We start from the raw sequence: 5,333 nt of genomic DNA, 5'->3' as shown, positions 1-5,333 counted from the left end.
AGCCTAAGAGAGCAGGGAAACTTCCATTCATTCCCCAGTCCAGCCGATTGTGGAGTGGCTGAATTTCTGCTGCCTCCCAGGGTTCCCCCACGTCTCTGGCTTGTGGCCTGGACAGCCTTGTCAGCACAGGCAGCAGGAGCATCTCCTAACCTGCTGTAGGACAAAGACTGCCTCCTCCCTGGATGGGCTGGAGTCTATATTGATGCTGCCCTGACCCTTGGGACAGTCCCTCTTTTCCCAGACTTTTTGGCCTTGGGGCAGCTGGGAACTGTAGGCCAGCAGATGAGGAAGCCCCATTCAACCCAGTGAGTGATACCCCTGCAGGCCCCTCTCTGGAACTACAGCTCAATTAAACCTTACGGGGGAACATTTTAAACAAAGAACCACAGCCATCTTACAAACACAGGTAACTGCCATTTCGTGACACCTACCATTGTGGGAACGGTTAGTCCCACACGGGAGGCAAGCAGGAGAAGCGTCTTTGTCAAGAGAGAAAGCCATTTGCCAGTAATTCTGACAGGACACAGTGGCTGAAGGGGGAGTGGGTGGGGAAGAGGAGCAGACCCAGCTCCCGGCCAATGGCACGCGAGTACTCTTGAGTGGCGGCTGATGGGCCAATGGCTGAGGGAGAGCATGGAATCTTGCCACCCTAAAACAGGATTATAATATAGGAGAAATAGCTTGCCTTTCTCACAGAGACTCAAGGTAGGTTGCAAAATATGAAATAATATTAAACAGTGTAAGACATCACACAATACAATATAGGACCAAGATTACAAAAATTAGAAAACAATGCAAATAAAAATCAGTGTAAGGCATGACATACTATAAAAAATGCAGAAAATGCAATTACAGAAGAGAAGATAATGCAATAAGAACAATATGTACATTAAACAGTGGAGTATACTATAATCCTATTCTCTTTATAAAAGAGTCCTCCTGGATTATTCCATTATACTACACCCTGTTCCCTTTATAAAATAGCCCCTGAACATTACTATTAACACAACCTGAGGAATGACAGCATTGCAAAAGCCTTCCTGACTTCCTTAGGTAGGCTATTCCACAAAGTGGAATGCAAGAGAGAATGCATGTTGGTCTTTCCAATTTGTAGGGCTGTGTCTTCAGAAGATTCACAAACTTTGCTATAAAAGCTGCCAAGACTGAGTGAGTTTGTAAATATTAATTTATTAAATTGCAATGGTGATGATGCGGTATGACTGCTGTATATTACTGGGTTTTTTTTTCTGATACAGGTCCTTGATTGTGTGTATTTTGATTTGTTTGAATGCGTAGTATAATGACGGCTTTGGCTGTACAATAAGACTTGACTTGATCTTGATCTCCTTAGCAGTTAATTCAGTGTTTCACGGAAAACTTTCCCCAGTGACTGGTATGAGTCATAGGCTTTCAATGTTCTTGACAATTATTTCTGTAGCAGTTGTAGTTAAACAGGCAAAACAACATTTTAAATTGTCAATTTTCTCTCCTCTGCAATGCTTTCCCAGCACTTCATGCTGATTATAGGAAGTAATTTCTGAAGCCTTGAATTCAGCCATAATCAATCAATATTTTGACAACATATACAATTTTAGAGGGAGGCTTGTAGCAAACGTTATTTCAAACATACTGCCCTGCATATGAAAATTACAAATATTTACTGCAAGACATGAACTTTCCCCTTGTATGCACACCATATGATCTGTTTCAAAAAATCACAGAAATGTCATCCAAGCACATTTTGACACTCTTGTCCTCTGGTCAAAATCCATTATCTTTCTTGAATGCCTTTTTTAAAAATTTGACTTTGACAGTATTGTCTGCCACCAATAGACCCATGGTATTCACATCAGGATTCAGTTAGTTCCCCTTCACATATACTGTGGAAACCATTTTCCCATGACAAAGCCCCACTATGCTGTGATATGAGGGCAAATTGCATCATTCCTTCCCAACTGATGGTTGCCTAGTTGGGAGGATGCGTTCACAAATTTTCAAATAATCTTCAGTGATGCTTACAAATCTGATAGAACAAACAAGTGAGTCCTAGTGTAATGTCTCCTGTTGCTTCGTAGATCATATTTTAGGGTGCATTTCCCTATCTCGATTGTAATTGTCTGACAGAATGCAGAGAATGGTGGCTCTAAAACTTTGACCTCTGAGGAAATTTTCATGTGTATAGTAGAAAGCAATGGTTCCAAAGTATAGAGTCAGTTACAACTTACAGTTTGCTTTCTATAAGCAAAATGGAATCAGGGTTAAACAACAACACTCCCAGAAATCTGTGCACGTTGCCATTGGGGTATTGCCATTTTCTACCCCAAACCCATATAGCAAATTGAGCTAAGCTCTGGTCCAGGGAACCATTTTTAAATGTACAGGTGAGATACAGCCCTTCATGACAGCCTGAAAACCCTTCCTGTAAATCTGAAGAATATTTACTTCGTCACTTACATTTGTTGAACAGAAAAAATGCCCCAAAGCATATGGAATTATTAAATTTAGATGTTTTTAAATGTTTTAATTCAAAAGTTATGGAAGTTTGCTGTCTAATATCTCAGGCTCAAAATATAGTTTTTGTTGTTTTAAGGGAATCATATTCTGAGTTATTCAGTTTAAAAAGGGACAGGTGAACCCACACAAAATAAACATTTTGCCTCATGTCAAAAGTGTGCTTTCAAGATCTAGATCAGTGGTTCTCAACCTTCCTAATGCCGCAACCCTTTAATACAGTTCCTCATGTTGTGGTGGCACCCCAACCATAAAATTATTTTCGTTGCTATCATAAGACCATCGAAAATTTGTGTTTTCCGATGCTCTAAGGCGACCCCTGTGAAAGTGCCGTTCGACCCCCAAAGGGGTCACGACCCACAGGTTGAGAACCACTGGTCTAGATGCTTTAGTACTGTGAAACAAGGATTTTTTTGCTATCATAAAAATACTTTTGTGTGATGTTTTCTATCCCAAGCTACATTGGAATTTGGCTTGTGGTAGAAATATACCCCAAATTTAATACCATAATGTTTCCTCCAAGTTTGTTAGAGGGTTATCTTTACAATTGTGTATCCATCTTAAAGCTCTGATATAGATGGTCCAGGCTAGCCTGATCTTGTCAGATTTCAAAAACTAAGCAGGGTTGGCCCTGATCAGTACTTGGATGGGAGATGACTGAGCAAGTCCAGGGTCTCTATGAAGAGGCAGGCACTGGCAAACCATCTCTGAATGTCCCTTGCCTTGAAAACCCCATGGGGTTGACATAAGTCAGTTGTGGCTTGATGGCACTCTCCACCACTACCATCCAGCTTAATGGATTAAACTCATCTTCCGTTTCATAGGCAAATCACTATAACAGTTTGGTATGGAGAGAAGTGGTCTTAAATGTCTAATGAAGCTGCTCTTTGATATCTTAAGTGCTTGACCTTACTCAAGATGGGTATAGTTGGAAGTCACATGATAGATGAACGTTGCTGAAATGGTCAGTATTGGCCTGGTCTGGGCCAGGAGGTGAGACTCCCCAGGAGTCCTTGGTGTGCAGCCTAAATTCCTATGAGGAAAGAAAGGCAGGACATAAATGCAATAAATAAGTAATCTGAGAAATAGCATGCAATTCACACTGATAAAAACGTTACATAGTGGGGAAGGGACTTGCTCTAAGAAAGTAGAATTGCAGTGGAATACTGTGCTGCGGGAGATCAGTTGCCCTCAAACACATTCCATTCAGCGGTTCTGCTTGTATTATTGTCCTGTTAAATAGAAGGATTTCCCAAGCTTCCTGGAATCTGTTTCATGGAAACAAACTATCTTTAAGTATATACCGCTTAGCCAAGTATGTCATTGTCTTTTTATATTATGGCAACTTTTACCTTTAAAAAACTCAGAAGAAAGACATGGTTTAACTTAAAGAATTGTAGAGGTTAAGTGATAAATTGTTTTAGTGTCAATGCATCAGAATCCTGATAGTGATACGAGCACTGTGTAATAGCACGAGGGGCATTTCTGCACTATTTACATACCATATAATACTATAATTGTCCATACTATTCTTTGCATTTCATGTACTTGGGCTTTTTCAGACAAATTTCTATACAGTTTTGATCAACCTAATTCTGTACATTTTTGATGAATAGGTTCTCAATGACTTCAAATGGTCAGTCATTAATGAGACCAATGACCTCATGCTGTTTAACATGTTGCTTTGTAATTTGATTGATTGCCCTGGTCTGCATTATACAGTAAGAAAGAAGCCATTAAAAACATGCCACTCTCTAGGTGTTTTTAAAACTCAGACTGAGCTCTTAGAAATATGCTGCTCATTATTTACACTGAGTGATAAAGTTACCTTTTGACACCCAGGCCAATTAGTTTGATGCCATTTGAAAGCCATTGAGTAAAGGCAAATATATGTAAATTAGGATCAGCATAATTATGCATCTGCACTTGCACCAGTTTGAAACATCATTGTGTCTTTCTGTAGTGGGATTTTGCAGAACATTCAGTGTATGCAAAAATCTTGTTGCATTCAAATGGGTTTCAGTATTGGGTTTAGTCTACTGCTGATTTCTGAGATTGTTCCAAAGGTTCTTTCCTTATCCTAATTAATTACTTAGATGCAAAATTCACCAGGTATATTACTTTATGAAAGCCAGTTTGCGGCATTCCATCCCACTGTCCCATTCTGGTGAGAACAAGACCAAAATCCAGAATTGGGCCGAGTAAGAGCAACTTTGATTCTCAGTGGTTGGGATCACTGGGGGGCATGGAACAGGTTTAGCTTTCATCTCAATAGTATCTTAAGTATATAGATACTCATTTTATCCTATTTACGTGAGCTGTTACTCTTTGTTCTCATTAAACTGTTTCTGCCCTTTGGGATAACATTGCTGTATGAGCAAAAACCCCTTATGGCACATGATGTTCTCACTAGAATGTAAGGAACTGGCTTTCACACAGAATTGTCAAGGACGCGCAGCAGAATTGCTGTGAAGGAGTGGGAGAAAGCAGTGTCCCTCCTTTCTCTTCTGAAGGAAGCATTAAAACAGTGGTACAGGAGACTTCAAAACCATGCCCTTGTGTACAGTACAGTTTGGGGAGCACTATGAAGAGTGGGAAGGACTAGAATGGGAAGGACTAGAGATCTCTTCAAGAAAATTGGAGAAATCAAGGGAGCGTTTCATGCAAAGCTGGCCATGATAAAGGACAAAAACAGTAGGGACTGTCATGCCTGCCCTTGACTCAGCCCCAGAGCCAGCTCCTGACAGCCTAAGAGGGGAGGATTCAGTGCCTTTAAGAGCTGAAGAAGCATCAGGATCTGCACCTACTGTAAGTACTGAGGA

The sequence above is a fragment of the Gekko japonicus genome, unplaced genomic scaffold, assembly GCF_001447785.1.
Source record: "Gekko japonicus isolate JY-2015 unplaced genomic scaffold, Gekko_japonicus_V1.1 scaffold338, whole genome shotgun sequence".
NCBI classification, from domain to species: Eukaryota; Metazoa; Chordata; class Lepidosauria; order Squamata; family Gekkonidae; genus Gekko; species Gekko japonicus.
The sequence above is the reverse complement of the archived record's forward strand: the minus strand, read 5'-3'. Positions refer to the sequence as shown.